Source organism: Euphorbia lathyris, chromosome 1 (genome assembly GCF_963576675.1).
Source record: "Euphorbia lathyris chromosome 1, ddEupLath1.1, whole genome shotgun sequence".
Lineage (NCBI taxonomy): Eukaryota > Viridiplantae > Streptophyta > Magnoliopsida > Malpighiales > Euphorbiaceae > Euphorbia > Euphorbia lathyris.
The window spans coordinates 69,719,037-69,741,919 of NC_088910.1; the positions used below are offsets into that span (position 1 = coordinate 69,719,037).

Genomic DNA, 22,883 nt, shown 5'->3' on the forward strand with positions numbered 1-22,883 from the left:
ATGATGATCTATAAAATTGAAAATGCATTAGTGTGGTTATTGTTATTATTTTATTTTATTTTATTTGTAAGAATGAAATATTTGGCATATTTTATATATAACGTATTCCACATTAGAGGGAGAAATTTGAATACGCAAACATCATTCGAATTTAATAGATTATCAAGAGAAGGAATGAAAGAAATAATATTTGTATGAAACTCATTACTCCACTTGTCTATATATATTTATACTTAATTCTAACTACATTTACGAATAGTAATGAGTGGATAGATAAGGTTTGTTAAGATTTAATTGTACCATAAAGCACCTTGGAATTTATTTATTTATTTATGTCCATGCTTCATTCGTCAACATCAATTACCGACATTGATGACTATGCTTTTCCTCAAATATTGTCGATATTTTCAAAGCTTTTATTTATACATACACAGGAAGGGCATGGGTAGGGTACCTGCCCCTCACTGCCTTGTCCCATGTGATTCCGCTCCACTATAATCAAATAAAATATATTTTCTTAGTTCGGTTTTTTTTTTTTTTTTTAATTATGAAAATAGCTTTTGATTAAATGGAAATATGGTTCCAGTAAAAATGCTGAAACATCCCTAAAACCCTAATATATAAGTTTTCCCACATTCATATATGTTTTCATGGTTGAATACATATCTTTTAGATTCATCTCATTGTCATTAGAAGTTTCATATGCATAATGCGATTGTTGTGCGATTAGTAGGTGATTAGTGAGATGTAACGATTGGTTAATGAGATTTAATTGAGTTAGGACTTAAATGAATGAATATATATGACCTTAATTGATTAAATTACACTCTTGAATGGCTGAAATTGAAGTTTGTGAACAAGCACCTCACTAAGCATGAGGTGTCACCCAAAATTAAGACAAACTATATCTCTTTACTACAAAAAGATGTATATAACTCAATCCTTATCATTTGCTGCCCAAATTTCGACCATATCTTCAGCAAATCTTCATATTTTCATACCCTAAACCTCTCCAAAGAAAACTCTTCCAATTTCTTCCATTTTCAAACCAAACAAGTCAAGTTAGGAAGCATACTAAGTGATCACTATGCCAAAAACCCCTTCAGATGACGGTTAAAAACCGTCATCCCGCAAGATATAAAACTGTCACAGGGCTCGCTGCCATCTGTTGATGCTTCAGATGACGGCCACGTTCTGTCATCCATAATAGCCTCACATGACAGCGACCAAATAACGACATGTCATCTGACCACTACTTATATACAGATTATCTAATAACAACTGTTATGGAATATATGTTCTCATGACACCATTTTTTAAATAATCTGTCAAAATATTAAGTTAAAATGGAGTGTTATGTTAATGTTATGATAGTTTTTGTTTTCTCGACTGTCATCATAACGTAATTAGTATGGCAGTTTGTTATCAGTTCTGTATCGTTAGATAGAAAGTAAGATGACATTTTCTTATAAGAATTTTGTCATTGTTTTTTTGTTTTTACATCTTCCATGAACTTGTATATATGACCAACGTAGATTGCAAATAATGTGCAAATAACCTTTATATATAACAATAAACATGTACATATGTGAAGATCACAATCCTAACCAAAGGTTTCTCATTACAAAGCTAACATTTAACTATATAAGAAGCCTAAACACCTAAACCTTGAATCTCATGACTTGTCATGTCCATCCTTTACAGGTTCTTACATCCCTTTGCTCCCTGCAATATAAAATACACAAGTTAATTGATTGTGATCTTCAAAGTAATGCTTGAAACATCGTATTATAACAAAAAAAAAATGCTATAAAATGCTTCAAATCATGGTAACTTGCATAAAAATGCTATACCAGTTGAGAACTTTCGGAACGAAAGCAAGCTCTGCAAATGTCTTTAAAGGTTAAACTAGGCAATGATAGACAAAGAAAGTTGAAACTGAAGGCAACTGATTCTACTGAGCCAACTACAACATTTGTTAGCAGTTATTTACTTAACACATTTCACTCAGCATTGTGCAAATTATAAATCAGACTCAATTCAAAGGATTGACAGTTTCATGAAAATTCAAGTCTACATGGTGCTGCAAGCCATTTTCTGTCTCTTGTCTCCTTTATTGAACAATGAACTACTATTATCCATTAAAACATAAGTGCAGTCCCAACTTCAATGCAAGAATCTTACCCGGCTGCATAAATCTCAGAATCACAAATGCATCCGAAAATCAGTACATAACCTGAGCTCAGAGGAGATTAGGTTGTGGATGAGCTTCAACTTCAATGTGTATCGAGAAGATACCTTCAAGGACCTATCCCATTCCACTTGCCTAATTCGAGGGTATATGCATTCCCAAGTCTTCTATCACCTTCTTGTAAGCAGCTTGCAACCTCTATATCACTTGCCCCACTTTACCATCGCCAATTACACGATATCAATCTTCAGAACCTGTAACAGAATAAAGAAATACTTGAGAATTTGTTATTACAAATGTACTTGAGAATTTCATTCCTCTATTCATTAACAAAGAAGGAAAATATCAGATATGCAATTAATAGATAATCAAATATCAGATATGCCAAATTCGGGCTTGGAGTTAAGACAAATCAGATAAAATGGGAACAGATCGCAATATGATGCAAATTGGCTTCAGAGTTATTCATTACACTCTGAATGCAGAGTTTATATGATCCCAATAGACAAATAATCTTTGATTTGACCCCCTCAAATGCAAGCATGAGTGCATGATTTACACAATAAAAATAAGGCACTAACCGAGGTAAGCTCTCCCATAGTCCCTGTTGTCTATACCTTTACCCTCATTTGTGCTCTGTTTAATTTCTTAACAAAGGGTGCCTGTTGAGAGCTGCCAGCAGTAGTCCTACTGGTAACATCTGTTGCTTGTAAGGTAACATTCCAAGCTCATTTAGAAGCATATGAGCTCCTTGGTGTGCCTGTTCATGCCTAGGACCTTGTTGGTTGCATGGGATGCCCCTTTCTCCACATTGTGCAGCGAAACCATGTGCAAGTTCTTCCAACCGAACTGATATTGCTTCTCTTTCCACTCTGTCTCGCTCTCTATCTTTCCGATGCATATCCATTAAGGCTTCCAACTCCTTCAAATTGAACTTTCTTCCCCATATCCAGCAGCTCTAATACCAATCTGTAGGATATCAATTAGCTAAAGTAGGCTGACAATTGTAAAAACTACACTTAGGTGGCACAAAGACTCCAAGTTGTCCAAAGGTCGACCCTTAACAAGCCTGTTAACTTCAACATGCTGCCACGTAACCAAAAGAACAGGGCGTCAATTGAAATATAATGTAATGGAGGGTAAAAGTAACATACTCAGGCTGAGCCTACTGGGTAAAAGTACTGATTCCATATTCATAAAAACTCTTTTATCATACACACCATTGCATTAGGCATGTCAGGGTAATTCAGATCAAGCTGCTTCCAGAATAAATCTTCAATCCAGTTCTGTATGCTGTATAAATGCAATGGACCATAAGGAAGAAACAAACCAGGCAAATTTACAAGCTAAAAAAACCTCAAAAGAAATGTAATTCCATAAGAAAATAAATAAAATTTACGAACCATTGTGTTGCCAGTGGGCTTACAATCATGGATATGAAGACCGTGAATGATTATATTAGTGAAAAATTAGATGGCGATACAAGTTGAACATGAGAAATATCCTAAGTTCCTCCTTGTAACATATATCAAATTCTGAATCGTTGTATAAATTTAACAATTATCAAATAGCAATCCAAAGAAAGGAGAAAATATATACACACATTTAGAAGTCATCAGCTTGTATAGTTACTGTATACCTGAATCAAGTATGCCTCTATTGCTCGTGATGAAATTTTAGACCCATCAAGTCCCCGTGAATCTAGAACATCTAACTGATTTATCTTAACACATGCATACAAGTTAACACAGTTATTAAGATGTCTAAAATGCTGCAAAATAGTCAGAAATATAATGTCTACCATGGTGTAAAATCATAAAGAACAGGATGTACATGTAAACAGACATATCAGTTTCAGTAGAAACCTGGTATATACTCCAATATCAGAACCTATGTGGCAGTATAATCCCAAAATACCAGCTACAGGGACAAGTAAAAATATGTGCACTCTACTTTCATCAACAAGATACAGATTCATGTTTGCAGACATTAAGGTGCAACATGAAAAAATTCAATGGAAAAAGCTAGAAGCAAGAAACATAAAGGTACTCGACTCCACAGTTGAGATTATTATCTTACGGTCGATCCAAAGTTGGTTCTGCAATAGCAGAGGTAAGTAAAAGGGAATAAATTGAGTTTTAACATATACATGAGATATTGGGTATAACTGCACAATAAAACCCTAAGCCGCAAATTACTTATGAAATAGAACTATAAAAGAAAAACCCTAATCCCCAAATTACTTATGAAATAGAACTATAAAAGAAAAAAAGTTAAACATTAGCCTCAACCTGGAAACTTCAACTAAGCTAATTGCAGATTTGGATTTCAATCTCCTCCAACTCGGACTACAACTGCTCCAGCAAAAGAAACACAAGTGATAAGAACACATATTAAAAAAATACAAATGAAAGTAAGAGAGTGTCACAAGATGAACTCGTGAAGAATTGAAGAAGCAACCTACGAGCAAGTTTACAGAGAAGATTACACCGATATTTTTAGGTTTTCTAAGAGAGAAAGAGAACAATGAAAGAGGAGAGAACAACATAAGGAGTGAGAAAAGAGAAGAGGGGTGAAATGCTATATTTTGAGTTTTGGGCGCGCGTTAAATTTTTGGGTACTTTTTGCTCCGCCCATGAAAGTTAGAAATTTTTAGATTTTTTTTTACTCGCAACAATGATAGTCATTTATCCGTAATGTCGTCTGATGTTTAAGTGACTTTTCCATCAAAATCGCGTTCTTTTGGGATGACAGAAGCCGGTAATCGTAACGTCGTCTGAGAATCGAGCGTATTTTTAATTACGCCATCAGATGACATAGAGTTAAAATACTGTCACAAAAAATATTCAGACGACATGAAAACAAATGTCTGTCATCTACATTGTGTCATGTGAAATGGAAAATTGCATAGTGGATAGACACAAATTGAAGGTTAGTATGCTATTTTAGCATCTTTTGTATGAGTTTGAGATTCTGAAATACCTAAGTATGATGATAGAATTTTTTGTGGATGAGTTATGATTACGTTTGTTGAGTTTTGGTGTTGTTTAAATTGGTTTTAGGCTGTCTAAATGGAAGATATGTATCAAGTTCCTTAAACAGAAATATAGGGTACTGCTTTCAGTCATCTTGGATCATGTTTTTCATCTTGACATTGTTCGAATTTGGAAAGACATAAATAATAAACTATTTCATATATATGTTAAGAAACTCTCTGTAAAATATGTGGCTTTAATTCAATATATAGATGAAGAAAACCTTGATGGAGCAAGACTGCCTCGAAATTGAATGTCATGTGAGGCAGCCATGTTGATGTAGCATTTTGAGGACCTTAGAGTCGGAATTTGGGAAAGTTTATCGATACAAAAGTGTTTCTAACTACTTCAAGTATATGTATGTAAAAGGATTTGGCAATCCAATGTGTTTAGTGTGAGCTAAGTTGAGTTCATTATGGTAGATGCAAAGCTGGGTAGTCTGTTTCCTGGCTGGAAACAAGACGTAATCATTTTGCATGCCATATATAGTGTAGAAGTGATATTCATGTAAATTTTGGATATTTTATACCCATATATGTCTAGGTTCAGTAGGTTCAAGAAATAGGGCATTTGGATTCATATAGAGAGAGTTATGGCAGAATGTGTGCAAGTAGGTCATGTGATGATCTAAGACAAAAGGATTAGATTGCATGAATTTTGTGGAGTGGTGTCTTGTAAATATCATATAGCATGCATTAGTTTACATTTTAATTAAGTTTATGTTAAGACTAATTGTATAAATGTTATGTGAAATTAGAAGGACAATGTGCAATTGAATGCACACCCGATCGTGTAGAATAGATCAAACTGAGTGCGACGGTGAGCATATTGCTTATATATGTGTATGAATGTATTGTGGCTTGTGACTTGTTGAGTGTGAGATGTGGTTGAATCTGATGTGAATGATGTGAATAATGTTTGAGTGTTTGTGATACATTGTGATTGGTACAAAAGTTATATGATTGAGTAAGTTGCAGTGTTATGAGTACTGAAGGAAAATAGGCAAACATTTGGCAGCGGAAATATAAATTTTTTTAACCTATTTCCTTTAACCAAGATCCGTTAACCGTTATTTCATATAAAGAGGGATAGAAGAAAATACCTTTTGAAGTTCTATCTACTGTTGCAATCGAAGTGCTCTCAACTCTTACTCCGAGTTCACGAGCACAAAACAAAAACACAATTCAAACAAAGATTAGAACTCAACCGTATAATAGCAACCAAAGTAGATTGCCTTTAATAAATCAACACAAGATCAAGGAGTAAAAGAAAGAGATGAAAATCAGTTGATCGGAAGCAAGCGGTGAACGATGATCCACTACAGTATGGGGTCGAAATTCACTCTCTCCGGTATAGTTAGGCCTCGCTGAAATTCACAGTTAAGGGGGGTATATATAGCATCTTCCATCTAAACTCTAGTCAGATAGAATTAGGTTACTGAATAAGAATTTAATTCGGAATAAAATTCTTATTGTTATTATCTATAATTATATTTAATTATAAAGATAATAATAACTTATTGATAGGATAATAATAGAAGCAATTTAATCTCATTAAACCTCCTAACTTATTTATCATATAATTAATTTAATTCGTAATCATAATCTAATTATAATTGTTTGAATTAAATCAATTATTTTGTGTATTTAATACACTAAATTCTCCCCCTATACTACTGGGCCTTAGTGGACTCAGTTGGGCTTCCGTCAATTAATTAACATATGTTTCTCTTTTGGGTTTCAAGTCTTATGTATGACCCATTAGGTTCTTATTGCTTCTAGCCGTATACAACTATTAAATTAATTTTCTCAGAATTATATTTAATCTTTGTATAACGGAATGAGTACGCGAACTGTGATTGGCAGATCCGAAACATTCCCCAGAGCTATAAGAAGACAGGTTGATTCTGTCGTTGACCTTTCCGTATTAGTTACAGTATAATTCGATCCTTCATCAACTACATCCTTGAACAGAATCTTATGACTATGGGCAATGTCAAGTCACATATAGCGAGACGTTCGTTTTACTTGTACAGGCCAAGTTAACTCCAATTAGATAGGTTAAGTGAAATCTGCATTTCAAGTCTTAAGCTATCACCTTGCAAGGATTTAGAGTTAAGTCTTCCACAAGCGATCCTTGGACGTATCTCCCATTTATCAGGAGTGACAAATGCTCAATCCAATGTATAACTATCCTGCAATTACTTCCCGCGATACCCAACGTCTGCTGTACACACCCCAGAGTCATCCCTATTATGGATCATGTTACAACATGATCAAAGCATCACATTCCATAATCCAGAATCACTAATTAACATTCCTTTGAGTCTTAGGATTACTTATACCTATTAATACCAATGAGATGAACAGGTGACAAGGATAAATCTACCCATCCTGTTATCTCAAGTCGGGTGCCCAATCCTAATGAACTCCTTTCATTGGATCCATGTAACTATCCAGATATCTGCATATCTGAAGCTTGTGAGATCAGCTCTCTGTCTCGACAAAAAACATTGTTACATGAAAGTCTCAACAGTGTTATGTCAATCCCTATTCAAAACATATCACTTGACTTGGGGTGAATTTAAGTTTATTAGTTTATTATAATGTTTCGTCTCACTTCATGCTTATATGAACACTTTATAATCACTTTAAATAAACTTAGGGATTTCTTTTTATTAGACTTATTTAGTTCTTTAAAAAAGGTTGCCTTTATACAATTATGAAACCATATCTTATTAAAAAAAATGACATAAAGAACAATTCATTTACATTAGGTTTATATCCTGGAACAATTGTCTATAAGACACTAAACCCCAACATACTCCCACTTGGACTAAAGCCAATTGTTTCTACAACTTATCCCAGTAGAACTTAGATGACTATCATGTACTTTCTGGGTTAAGGGCTTTGTCAACGGATCTACAACGTTGTCCTTTGTAGGTACTCTTTCTATTCTCACATCTCCTCTTGCAACAATCTCTCTTGCAAGGTGGTATCGCTTAAGGTAATGCTTGGATGCATTATGAGACCGTGGTTCCTTTGCTTGTGCAATGGCTCCATTTTTATCATAGTACAAAGTAATGGGATTCACAATGTCAGGCACCACACCAAGTTCTGTAATGAACTTCTTAATCCAAACGGCTTCCTTTGTTGCTGCCGCAGCAGCGATGTACTCTGAATCGGTCGTAGAGAAAGTCACGCTTCCCTGCTTGGAACTTTTCCAACTGACCGCGCCCCCATTCAAGATAAACAAGTATCCTGATTGGGATCTAAAATCGTTCTCATCCGTGAGATGACTGGCATCTGAAAATCCTTCTATTTTCAGATCCCCTTCTCCATACACTAGGAACATATCTTTAGTCCTTCTCAAGTACTTAAGAATGTTCTTGACGGCATTCCAATGCTCATCACCCAGATTACCTTGATAACGACTCGTTATGCTCAACGCGAACGCTATGTCAGGTCTAGTGCAAAGCATAGCATACATAATCGAACCGATTGCGCTGGCGTACGGAATTACAGCCATGCGTTTCTTATCATCTTCTGTTTTAGGACATTGATGATTGCTTAACTTTACCCCATGTACCATAGGTAAGTTACCTCGTTTCGATTCAAGCATGCTAAACCGCTTTTGCACCTTTTCGATGTATGTAGCCTGTGAAAGACCAAGCAGTCTTCTTGATCTATCTCTGTAGATCTTTATACCTAGTATATAAGCTGCTTCACATATAATATGAGAAATGCAACTGAGCTCCGACTGTAGTAGAGCTATGTCATTTCCCATTAGTTTTATATTGTCCACATATAATATGAGAAATGCAACTGAGCTCCCACTTGCTTTCTTGTAAATGCAAGCTTCTTCGCAATTTTGTTCGAAACCAAACTGTTTTTATGGTTTCGTCAAAACGCTTGTTCCAGCTTCTAGATGCTTGCTTGAGTCCATAAATGGATCTCTGAAGTTTGCAAACCTTGGTTGCATCCTTTGATGTGAAACCTTCAGGTTGCATCATATATACATCCTCAAGCAGGTTTCCGTTTAGGAAAGCTGTTTTCACATCCATTTGCCAAATCTTGTAATCGTAGTGAGCGGCAATAGCAAGCATTATTCTGATTGATTTGGATATGGCTATAGGAGAGAAAGTTTCATCATAATCAATTCCTTTCTTCTGACGATATCCTTTCACTACTAACCTAGCTTTGTAGGTGCTAACCTTTCCATCTATGTCGGTCTTCTTCTTGAAGATCCACCTGCACCCAATGGGTTTTATCCCTTCGGGTGGATCAACCGAAGTCCACACTTGGTTAGTGTACATGGAATCCATTTCAGAATTCATGGCCTCAAGTCATGATTTAGAATCTGGACTGGTGAGAGCCTCTTCATAGTTTTCGGGTTCGTCATCTAACACGGGAACCTCATCATCATCTCCCACTAGAAAACCGTATCTAACTGGGAGTTCACGAACTTTTTGTGATCTACGAGTAAGTGGTGGCACTTGAGTCTCATCTAATGGGGCTGCTTCAGGTTCCTCAACCGCCTCTGTGGTTTCAGTTGGTGTGTTTCTTCTTCTTGAACTTCATCAAGTTCAATCATGCTTCCCTTTTCTGTTTCTTCGAGAAACTCTTTCTCTAAGAAGGTTGCGTGCTTGGATACTATTACTTTCTGATCATCTGGATGGTAGAAGTAATACCCCATAGTTTCCTTAGGGTATCCTATGAAGAAACATTTATCAGATTTAGAATCTAGTTTATCTGATGCTATGCGTTTTACAAATGCTGGACAACCCCAGATTCTCATAAATTAGAAAGTAGGTTGCCTACCAATGAACAATTCATATTGTGTGGAACTGGCGGATTTAGTTGGTACTCGATTTAGGGTGAAGAGGGAAATTTCCAAGGCATAGCCCCAGAATGTCTTTTGGAAGTAATGCCATAGATCGTACCATATCTAGTAGGGTACGGTTCCTCCTTTCGGATACACCATTGTGTTGTGGTGTATAAGGAGGTGTCCATTGTGAGCATATCCCACATTCAGTTAGATAATTCAGAAAATCATCTGAAAGATATTCACCACCTCGATCGGATCGAAGTATCTTTATTTTCTTTCCTATTTGATTTTCTACTTCATTCTTGAAGCATTTGAATTTCTCAAAAGCTTCGGACTTGTGCTTCATCAAGTAAACATAACCATATCTGGTATGATCATCTATGAAGCTTATGAAGTATCTGAATCCTCCTCTTGCTTGGACTGACATAGGACCGTATACATCTGAATGTATTAATCCTAGAGTGTCTGATACATGCTCGCCTTTATTGCTAAAGGGTGTCTTTGTCATTTTACCTTTTAAACAGGCTTCGCATGTTTCCAATGATTCACAATCAATTGAATCTATAAGCCTATCTTGATGTAGCTTAAGCATGCGCCTTTTGTTTATATGGCCTATGTCGAATTATCTAGCTTATGTCTTTTGGTATCAATTGCGAATACAGAAATTTTATCATCTAACACATAAATCCCATTTAGTGATATTCCAGAAAAATAGAAAATCCCATCTTTATAAAACTCGCAATGTTTGTTCTTTATTGAAATATTAAAGCCGTCATCAACAAGATAGCTAATAGAAATAATGTTTCTGGACATTTCTGGAACATACAAACAGTTCCTTAATTCTATTACAAGCCCGAAGGGCAAACTCAAAGCATAATCTCCAATGGCGAGCGCGGCAACTCTTGCTCCATTTCCTACTCGCAAGTTTATGCTTCCTTTCTTCAATTCCTTAGTCCGTTTTAGTCCCTGCATATTCATACAAATATGAGATCCACATCCGTATCTAATACCCAAGATTCAGACTGTGAAATTGTATTTATTTCAATATAGAACATACCAGATGTTGAAGCACCGTCTTTACCCTTCTTGATGGATGCTAGGTACTCCTTGCAATTCCTTCTCCAATGCCCATCTTTACCACAGAAGTGGCACTCTCCTTTGGGCTTCTTCACTTGCTTCCCTTTTGTGGGCACGGCCCTCTTGCCTTTTTTGGGATATTTAGGATTGGGAAAATTCCCCTTCCTCTTCTTTGATCCCTCTATGAAAAGAGCCGGTATTGCCTTGTCTTTCTTCATATTAGGCTCAACTGTCTTGAGCATGTTTGCAAGCTCTTCAAGAGAGGTTTGCAAGTCATTCATCTGGTAGTTCATTATGAAATGTGAATAACTCTCTAGGAGGGATTGAAGGACTAAGTCCACACTTAGCTCATGATCCATCGCGAATCCAATACTAGAAAGCTTGGTAATATAGCCTATTATCTTGACACAATGTGTCAACACAGATGTGCCCTTTTGCATCCTGCAACGATATAACAGTTTTGATATCTCATAGCATTCGCACCGAGTTTGTTTCCCAAACAACACTTTCGGGTGCGTGATGATGGAATAGGCATCTATTTCCTCATGTTGCCTCTGCAATTCTGGTGTCATCGATGCAAGTATGATGCATCCCGCGTGATCGTCATCAATGTTGAGCAATTTTTGCAAGTGCACGGTATACGCTTGTAGTAATAAAAGATATCGAACCCACAGGGAATGCTTTTTAACTAAAACTTATTTTAATTCAGTTTTATTCACGTCTTTAGGTTTAACTTAAGAAAATCGTTTAATTAATTGTATTGGTTTGGATTAATTAGTATTAGATGAGAACGTTATATTAAACTTAGAGTACAATTCTGTCTTGAGAATTAATTACACGCCAGAATCTTTCGTAAAATAAAAATATGTAAAAACCTTATTCGCATTAAGCGAAGAAAGCAACTATAACTTTGGTAAGATTATGAATATGTAATAATTCAAGAATTTATGCAATTAAATGGCTTCGAACTGTAGAAATCTCTCTAGATCGGAGCAGATTTCTACCTTAATCAAATTGGTATTTTATATCCGATAAGCCGCACTAATGATCATATCATCCATAAAAACTAATTCTTTCAAGTGTTCAACAAAGTTTCCTTGTAAATATAATTGTGTAAAACGTTTTAATGAAAACACCAGTTTATCATTTTGAAAATCATTTTGTCAGAACAACATCAAAATAACAACAGGAAGAATATATTGAATAAGATAAATGTATTATTATTGAATTGTGAATCTTCACAAGTTAACAGAGAGGAAGAAACATGGATAGCATTTTGACGAAAACTTTGAGATCCGGGTTGTCAATCTTTCCCTCAAACTCCGTAGGTTTGTCAGACCTTTTTGTGCTTCAGCCGTTAGTTCTTCTTGCTGAATCTTCAGAATAGAGACCGCTAGGTCCACTACCAGAATAAGAACTTGTCTTTGAACAATCTTTAAAACTAAACTAATCGCTATTGTGTTTATAACTAATCTAAGAACAACTTGTGTACATCAAGTTTGTTTTTACAGAAATGTAATCTAAACTTCTAACTCTTTTCTGAATTAGAATATAATAACAACTCTCTAAACTAAAATTTCTCCAACTTAACCAACACTGAATTCTGAAATGAATCACTTATTTATAGTTGGTGAATGGTTGTAATTGAAGGGTCGTGTCCGCTGGTGAAGGTCGCTTTTATCCAAAACGAACAGACGCGTTTTTTAGATTTCTGACATGTGAAAGCTGTGCAGAATTCTTCGCTATCTCAACTAAGATTTTGAGAATCTCAGTCGCGACATGGGGTATGGGAGAAAGCTGAAAAACTTCGATCTTCGGTGTCTGAGATTAGCGTGTCGCGACTGAGATTTTAAGAATCTCAGTTGCGACAGGGATGTCTTCCCCCGTCTCTCGGCTGCTTTTTGTCTCATTGAGTCGGTCTTCTGATTAATACGTATTTTTGGCACGTAACTTAGGTTTTTCCCTCGTTTTAGCTCCGTTTTAGCTCCTATTTGGATTTAACCAAATAATTAAGTACCTTGCATCAAAGAAGTATATAAAGACGTAAAAGTACTCTAAATGAATATAATTAGCACGATTTTAATGTAAACTTGATGTATTTATATATGATATTTTAGGTATATTTTGGGCTTAACAAACTCCCACACTTAAGCTTTTGCTAGTCCCGAGCAAAATTTCACTGAATTTATTCTTTAATCAATCTCTTTATAAATAGAACATATATCCATATATTCCTCTTTAAATTAGTTAAACCGAAAGAAAAACTTTTCATGGTAAATTTATACGCAAAGTATCAAACTAGCTAGTGTAAAAGAGATATATCATTCGTCTTGTATCTCAATTTTTATATTGAAGCATTCGGGACGGTGTAAGCACGCATGTTTTTGAATCTTTCGTCTCAAGGCATTTCAAAGCACAAAATTTCCTTTCCCAAACCTAAATTATTACAAATATAGATGTATCAAGGACTTAGGTTTAATATATTTACTTAGTCATGCCCGTGATAAGGGTGGTCTCGTCCGTGACTTTATATGAATTAATTTGCTTTTGTGTTCATTTAAGAGGTACCGACCATGCCATGGGTGGACGCAATCGTTACTTAAAACTTTAAACACGTTTAATTTTGCTTTAATTTCTAACGTTCCTTTCATACCTCGACCGTGATAAGGGTGGTCGCAATCGTGGCCAAAAGTACCGTTTGTTTACTTTTTCTTTCCTTTCATATCTCGATTGTGATAAGGTTGGTCTCAATCGTGGCCAAAAGTTAAGAATACGACTACTTGATTTAATTAACATGAAAATAAAATTGAGAAAGAAAAATAGCACATTCATCCTATATTGACTTGAAATTCAACATGTATTATGGCTAAAGTTTCTTTAAAAACTTCAATTGGGTTTTTAATGTAAGACGAAAATCATACCGAGCTAAAAAGCTAAAGTTGTTAGTTCGATTTATGCCTATAAACCTAATTGAAAATTGAAAATAAGATTTATATCTATCATGTTCTCATGATATAAAATAGAGATTTGAAACTAAAGAAATTTTACTTATATATATCTACTCGAGACGTTTTATCGTTTCGGAGATTTGTAAAAATATTTCAAAAAGATATTGCCCGTATAGAAATATTATTTCTAACGATAATGATAACCTTAAAATATTTTTAAACATTATTTTGAAAATTGAATTGTTGAAACATATGAAATATAGTCTTAACAAAAAGTTATGTTTATGAAAAATGTTGCAAAAATTTATGTTTATGAAAAATGTTGCATTTCTGTTTTGAAAATGTTGCATTATGTACATTACTCAAACATTAATAACAACATGCATTTATACTTAAATAAATAGCATTCATTCTCATTCATTGCATTCATTCGTACTTAAAATTAAAACAAATATGAAATATCTCCTCCCACACTTAATTTGGACCATGTCCTCATTGGTGCAAAAATTGATAAAACACGAAAAATAGTACGAAATTAAATCATACGAATGTGAATTAAAAATATGGTACGAGAACATTCAAACATAATAATAAATATAAGTGTACCAAACATAATTAGAAATATTGTACCAAACTGAACACAACATAATAAAAATAACGAAAATGAGTTAAAGATGGAAAGGATAAAACCTATCAAGGTGAACTCGGTGGTGAAGGCGTAATCTCAACTCCTTGGCGTCGGAAGAAAGATAGCAACCGGCGACGAGTAGATTTGTGCTCATGTCTCAAAGTAGTGATTTTGGCATCCACCGTGTTTATCCTCGAACTCATTTTGGTATTGTTGGCAACGACTTCATCTAATGTTGGCAACGACTTCATCTAACCGCAAATGCATTTGACGGTTATTCTCGTTCATTTGTGTCAAAACACGTTGCCATCCAACCTGTTCTTCAATATTTGGTTCCTCATTTGCTTGCTCTTGGGCATTGGCATCAACATTCTCCTCCTCCTCCTCTTCATAAAATTCCTCATCATGCTCCTCATCATTGTCTTGGGCACCTAATCCTTGAGAACTTGAAGCTTCACCACCCAAAGTAGCAAAAATACGTCTCGTACGATCCTCGTATGATATAAATGCGGGTGGTCCCAATTTTTTCAACAAATTAGCTCTTTGAAGTGCCGTGATATCCAAGGAAGGCAAACCAACATGAGGCAAATTTTGATAATCCGCTAATTCACCCCGAGCACCCAAAACAATGTCGGTAATTAAATTACCCATTGGCACTTGCTTATTACGTGAAGCGGAAGCTCGGACCAAATAAGTAAATATCATGCCAATACTATCAATGGTCAAATTCTTAAAAAGACAATCTAACACAAACAAGTCACAGATTTGCACCTTTGAACTTTCAACCCGACCAAATAAAGAAAAGGATAAAAATTTGTGAAAGAAAAAGATACAATTATCCTTAATTAACTTACTAGACGTGTTCTTCGGATGAAAAACATCTAAGCCGGTTAAAGAGTGCCAAACCGTGTGTGCATCAAACGTCTTTGGTTTAGAATAAAAATTTTGAGTAGGAAAACCAAACCAACGGCCCATCGCCGCATACCCGACCTCAAAGCGGACACCGTTATTTCGAAAAGAAATAATACCACGGTTCTTGTCATAACTGAGAGTGACTAAAAACTCCACAATATGCGATTGACTACTAGGAAAATGCAAGCTAGCAAATTTTGTCCAACCAAGAACGGTTAAAAATTCATCAATACGTTCGATAAAAGAAAATTCGGTTACCGTGTCATTATCAAGAAAAGGCATGTCGATGAATTCTATCTTGTGATGAGAAAAGTGGCGAAATTTGTGGCCTTCCGCCTCCGTCGCGATATCGAACGGTGCATCATAATGAACTCGTAATCTATTGGCTTCAGTTGCTTTGGTTTTGTTAGCAACTCTCTTTTCTCTAGGCATTTTGGTGTGATTTTGGTGAAAGAGATGAAGAGATTTGAAAGAGATAAATGGTAGAGTAAAGATAATGGTGGTGGTTTAGGGAAGAAGAAGATGAATAGGGTAAAGATATATTGGGAAGGTGAGTGAATCTTGGTTTTGGGAAGAGTAAAAGTTGATTGATTGGTGTAAATAGAGGTGATGTATATAGGTGTAAGTTATAGGTATTAAATAGGTTAGATTAATAGGTATGTAATTTGAGTAGGAATAGGAATAACCCAAAAATCAGCCCAAATCCTGTCACACAAGTCGCGTGTCGCGACTGAGATTCTCAAAATCTCAGTCGCGACCTCAAGACCTACAGGGGACTTAATTCTCCTAAAAATTGGTTCTTGTGCTATTTCCACTGAGATTTCAGAATCTCAACCGAGATTCCGGAACTGCTGGCTAAAATTGGATATTTTTGACAATATCAACATGATTAATTCAACTCCTTTTGTAATTAAGTAACATTAATGCTAAGTTTTAATTCCTGAAACTAAAAAAAAAACAAAACTGAAACATTAAATTGAAGGAAAACCTAAGGTTTTGCCTTAATTAAAAGATACATTAATGATGAAAAGAAAATGGAAATTATTATTCACAATGAAGATAATTACATTGAATACCTTATTAGATATATACATAAAAACAAAACATCTATGTACACAAACAACAAACATATTTACACTATGTACAATCAAACAATATCAATTTAAACAGTATCCCTATGAATTGGAATACGACGTGCATTGGCCCTGTCAATCTTCGCTTGTATGAAAATTTGTCTTTCTCCAGGAGAAAGAAATTTCGGACCAGAACGAAAAACTCTTTTTACAAGTCCCGCACTTTCCAGAAACTCGTAATTAAGAATAGGAAATGGTTCCTTATCAGTCTAAGGAACATAAACTGATCCCTTGGTACCTAGAATTATTCCACATATGATATTCTCAAACCCTATTTTCTGATTCTTCGAACGGGAAACGACAACTAATCCCTCCATTAAAATCTTTGAGGAATTAACCGTGTTGCCTTGGAAAATATCACCTAACACATACAAATCTGTATCTTGGACGACACTGCTTCTGACTCGACCAAACAAACTATGACAGATAAATTTGTGAAGATACAGCATGGAGTTAGAATTTATTGATTTGTTGAAGGCAAGACGTGGATTGAATCTCCAAAATCTCGTCAACATTCTCCATATATTTGTAGAAGTCATATCTCTGCCAGGATGGTGTGGAGTAGTGTCCCATGGTGGAAAACCAAACCAAGCATGAAGTTCAGGATATCCAAAAGTGAATATCTTACCCTCACAACGAAAACTGAGACGAACACACCTCTTATTGACGAAACGAACAGTAGACAGAAACTCTAGTACCCAATTTCCAATAATGGGAAACTTAATTGATGCAAACTTGGTCCATCCTAAGTTTGTCAGATAGCGATTCATATCATCGCTGATCCTGAGTTCTTCATTCAGGAACTCATCCATATACAGCATTCCACAAAATGTGCATATCTAAACTTCAAATATCGTCTGCCCTCATCTTCATTGTAGATGGGAAACCATGCTCCATAGCGTTTTGAAATGTCAACACGCTTGCTACGAGCAGAAGTATTTTTCCTAACATTTTTCAAAGAGGTAGTCATATTTGTGAATAAAATTGTGTCTGTAACCTTCAGAAATGAAGAAAGAAATTCAGAATTTTGAAAGAGATGAAGTGAAATAAAATAATTCTGAATCTACAGGAATATATAGGTTACTTAAGTGAAAAATTGTATCTGTTGAGAATGAAAAGTTGTGTCTAACTGATACCTTTTGGATAACTGACTGAAAATCTCAACTGAGATTTTTGGAATCTCTACAGTTATTTCGAAATGTTAAAATACTGAAAATCTCAACTGAGATTTCCGAAATCTCAACTCAGAATTCCCTACATATATATTTTGTCGCAAAAAACACTTAATTCTTTATGAAATATTTCAAAACATGACCAGATTAGAATTTTATTTTACAAAAAAAAAACTTATTTGTACACAAATTAAAAAAAAAATAAATTAAACTAAAAATGAAAATAAAAATAGATTAATTTAAAAAGAAAATAAAAATAAAAATTATGAACAAAAGATAAGAAAAACTAAAAATTAAAAATATGAAGACTAAATAAATTAATTTTCATAGAATTCGTCCACGAATTCAATTGCTTGAATTGGAGCTCCTTCGTAATAAATTTTGCATTGATTACCATTAACCTTAAATCGATCGCCTTTGGAATTTTCTAACTCTAAAGCTCCATAATCAAATGTTTTAATAACCACAAATTGTCAATTCCATCTAGACCCGAGCTTACCTGAAAATAACTTTAATTTGGAATTAAAAAGCAAAACTTTATCCCCAATATTAAAGCTTTTAACTTTAATTCTGGCATTATGCCATTTTTTAACTTTTTCCTTATAAACCCTTGCATTTTTGTAGGATAAATAGCGTAATTCATCCAACTCGTTTAAGTCGAACAAAGGCTTTTTTCGTGCGCTTTGCAAATTATAATTAAGGGTTTTTATAGCTTAATATGCTTTATGTTCTAACTCTACTGGTAAATGACAAGCTTTACCATAAACTAGTCTATAAGGTGTCATTCCTATAGGTGTTTTAAATGCAGTACGGTATGCCCATAACGCATCGTTAAGTTTATATGCCCAGTCTCTTCTAGAAGACGAAACTGTTTTCTCAAGTATCCATTTGAGTTCTCTATTTGATATTTCCGCTTGACCATTCATTTGAGGATGGTATGGCGTAGATACACGGTAGTGTACTCCGTATTTTCTCATAAGCGACTCAAAGCTTCTATTTATGAAATGAGTACCTCCATCGCTTACCATAACTCTAGGGACTCCAAATCGGAAAAATATTTCATTAAAAAACTTAACAACTACCTTAGAATCATTTGTCGGGGTTGCAATTGCTTCAACCCACTTTGAAACATAATCTACGGCTACTAATATATAATTTTTGCCAAAAGAAGAAGGAAAAGGACCCATGAAATCGATTCCCCACACGTCAAAGGTTTCAACTTCCAACATGTTTGTGAGAGGCATCTCAACTTTCCTTCCTAAATTCCTAGTTCTTTGGCATTTATCACAACAGATAATAAATGAACAGACATCTTTAAACAGGGTAGGCCAAAAGAATCCACATCCTAATATTCTAGCTACTGTTTTGCTTACGCCGTTATGACCTCCATAAGCGCTTGCATGGCATTCTAACATTATAGAGTCATATTCAAACTCACTAACGCATCTCCTAAGCATTCCATCGCCACATGTCTTGAACAAAAATGGATCTTCCCAAAAATATCTCTTAACTTCCGAAAAGAATTTCTTCTTTTGCTGAGAATTTAATCCATCTGGTACAACATGAGCAGCTAAGTAATTGGCTATATCCGCATACCATGGTGCTATGACACTTTGTACTTGCATGAGATACTCATCGGGGAAATCATCTCGAATGCCTAATGTTTCACCGATGGGACCGTTTTCATCTTCAAGTCTTGATAGATGATCGGCGACAAGGTTTTCAATTCCCTTTTTATCTTTAATCTCTATGTCAAATTCTTGTAATAACAAGACCCATCTAATAAGACGCAGTTTTGCATCTTTCTTAGCAAATAAATATCTTAAAGCTGCATGATCGGTATAAATGATGACTTTAGATCCTAGCAGGTATGACCTAAACTTATCACATGCAAACACTACCGCTAGCATTTCTTTTTCAGTTGTGGTGTAATTTAACTGTGCACCGGACAATGTGTGACTCGCATAATATATAACATGAAGTTTCTTATCCTTCCTTTGACCTAATACACATCCTACAGCTAAGTCACTTGCATCACACATAATTTCGAAAGGTAAATTCCAATCGGGTTTTGATATTATAGGTGTACTGACTAAAGCTGTTTTCAATATATTGAAAGCTTGTAAACAATCCTCATTAAAATCAAAAGTTGAATCTTTCATAAGCAAATTAGTAAGTGGTTTGGAAATTACAGAAAAGTTCTTTATAAATCTCCTGTAAAAACCTGCATGACCTAAAAATGACCTTACTCCCTTAACAGTAGTTGGTGGGGGTAATTTTTCTATAACTGAAGTCTTTGCTCTATCCACTTCTAAACCTTTTTCAGATATCTTATGACCTAAAACAATTCCTTCGTCTACCATGAAATGACATTTTTCCCAATTTAATACTAAATTCATTTCTTCACATCTAGACAATACTTTATCTAAGTTCTGTAAACATGCATCGAAAGAATCTCCATAAACTGAAAAATCATCCATAAAAACTTCCATGATATCTTTAATGAAATCATTAAATATGGCTGTCATACAACGTTGAAATGTTGCTGGTGCATTACATAGACCAAATGGCATTCTCCTATATGCAAATGTTCCATAAGGACATGTGAAGGTTGTTTTGTCTTGGTCATCCGGGTAAATGTAAATTTGAAAGAATCCGAAATAACCGTCTAGGAAACAATAAAATGCATGACCGGCTATCCTTTCGATCATTTGATCAATGAAAGGTAGAGGAAAATGATCTTTCCTAGTTGCTTTGTTTAGGTTCCTATAGTCTATACAAACCCTCCAACCGGTGGTGGTTCGCATAGGTATTAATTCACCTTCGTCATTCCTTACAACAGTTATGCCTCCCTTTTTAGGTACACAATGGATTGGACTAACCCATTCACTATCCGAGATCGGATAAATGATTCCATTGTCTAAAAGTTTAGTAATCTCATTTTTGACTACTTCTTTCATGTTCGGATTTAAGCGTCTTTTCCTATCCGCTTTAGGTGGCTTATCTTCTTCTAAGTGAATTCTGTGCATTACGATACTAGGATTAATTCTTTTTAAGTCTGAAATTTTCCATCCCATACTTCCTATCCTATTTCTAACAACTTCTTTCAATTTTTCTTCTTGATCATTTGTTAATTTGTTAGAGATAATTATAGGTAGAGAATCGCCTTCGCCTAACAAAGCATACCTCAAATGACTGGGTAATTCTTTAAGTTCTAATTTAGGGGGTATTACAATCGAAGGCGGAACTGGTCCATCTTCTCGAATCAAAGGCTCTGGGTCCTTATCTTCTAATTCTTCACCCATTATAGGTTCTATTATTTCTTCTTTTTGAACAACGTCATTGACACATTCTTCAACTAAGTCAAGTTTCATACAAGCGTATTCCTCCATAGGATATTTCATCGCTTTGTTCATATTAAACTCGATCTTATCTTCTCCTATCCTTAAAACTACTTTCCCTTCCGACACATCAACTAGAGCACATCCCGTGTTCATAAATGGTATACCAAAAATTAGTGGACAATTAACGTCATATGCAAAATCTAATATAACAAAATCGGTAGGAAAAATAAATTTGTCGACTTTAACTAAAACATCCTCAATTATACCATATGGTCTCTTAGTGGTTTGATCCGCTAATTGCAAAAAGCATATTGGTACGTTTGATATCTTCTTCTAAACCTAACTTGTTAAAAATAGACAACGGCATTAAGTTTATACTTGCTCCTAAATCACAAAGACAACTTGGGAATTCAATATCTCCCAACTTACACAGAATAGTAAAACATTCGGGATCTTTAAGTTTAGTGGGCAAAGTACTGGACACTATTAAACTACAGTCCTCAGTTAGCGAAATAGATGAAATTCCTTCCCAACTAATTTTCTTCGAAATTAAATCCTTTAAGAACTTACCATAGTTAGGAATTTGCGTAATTGCATCCATAAATGTTAAATTAATGTGCAAATTTTTAAGTTTATCCAGAAATGTTAAAAGTTGTTTGCCATAGTCCTTATTTCGGACTTTGTGCAGAAAAGGTGGTTTGGGTACAAAAGTTTTTGTACTTAAGTCAATTGGTGAACTTTTTATGTTTGATGTATCTTCTTTGGACTTTGCTAAATCAGTTCCTGGTAATGTTGCATCTCCGGGCATTTCCGGACCTAAGTAATTTTTCCCTGAATGAAGAGTGATAGCCTTTACATGTTCTTTCGGATTTTCCTCCGTATGGCTAGGAAGACTTCCCTCTTTTCGGGATGGAATTGATTTAGCAATTTGTCCAATTTGGACCTCCAAATTATGGATGCTAGATGAATGGTTTTTAATAAACTGATCGAATTTATTCTCGATCCGTTTAAAACAATCGTCGTGATTACTTACTTTTCCACTCATAGCATCTATAAATTTGTCAATTTTAGAAGATAAAGTGCTAATCGTATCTCTTGACTGATTTTGATAATTATTGGTACGATTTTGATTAGCATTTGCATTATTATTGTTATCTTTCCAGTTAAAGTTAGGATGATTCCTCCATCCAGAATTATAAGTATTAGAATAAGGATTATTAGTTTGGTTTTGCCCTTGGACAAAATTTACCTGTTCGATCTCACTCATACTTTCATAATCCACATCCGTTTGGATTGGATTACCATTGGTATCGCACGATGCCATAAACCTATCAATTTTGTGCGATAAGGCAGAAAATTGGGCTTGTAACATCATGACTGGATCAAGGTTCACTATACCTTTAACCGATGATGTGGCTGAGGATGATGGTTTTGCCACCGGTATATGTCCACGTTCCGCGGGCCACATACTGCTGTTGATTGCCATTTCCTCCAAAAGTTCTCTTGCTTGGGCTGATGTCTTCTTCATAAATAGCCCTCCCGGCATAGCATCTAATGAACCTCTGGTTGTAGGATTTAGTCCATTATAAAATGTTTGCATTAGAAGTTCAGCGGGC

At 35.1% G+C, this 22,883-nt stretch overlaps 1 long non-coding RNA gene across 4 annotated transcripts; it reads right to left on the minus strand.

Annotated features, from left to right (window-relative positions):
- Positions 1-1,543: 1,543 nt before the first annotated feature.
- Positions 1,544-4,756, minus strand: LOC136201214 (uncharacterized). 4 transcript variants are annotated; one of them, XR_010673748.1, is made up of 4 exons: positions 4,656-4,756; positions 3,412-4,545; positions 2,773-3,277; positions 1,544-2,445 (listed from the first exon to the last, which is right to left on the minus strand). It is a non-coding gene; the product is annotated as an uncharacterized lncRNA (long non-coding RNA). The 4 variants fall into 4 exon arrangements; XR_010673749.1 differs by having other exon boundaries at positions 4,652-4,748; XR_010673750.1 differs by having other exon boundaries at positions 1,544-1,725; positions 2,185-2,445; positions 3,412-4,738.
- Between the last annotated feature and the right edge of the window lie 18,127 nt (positions 4,757-22,883).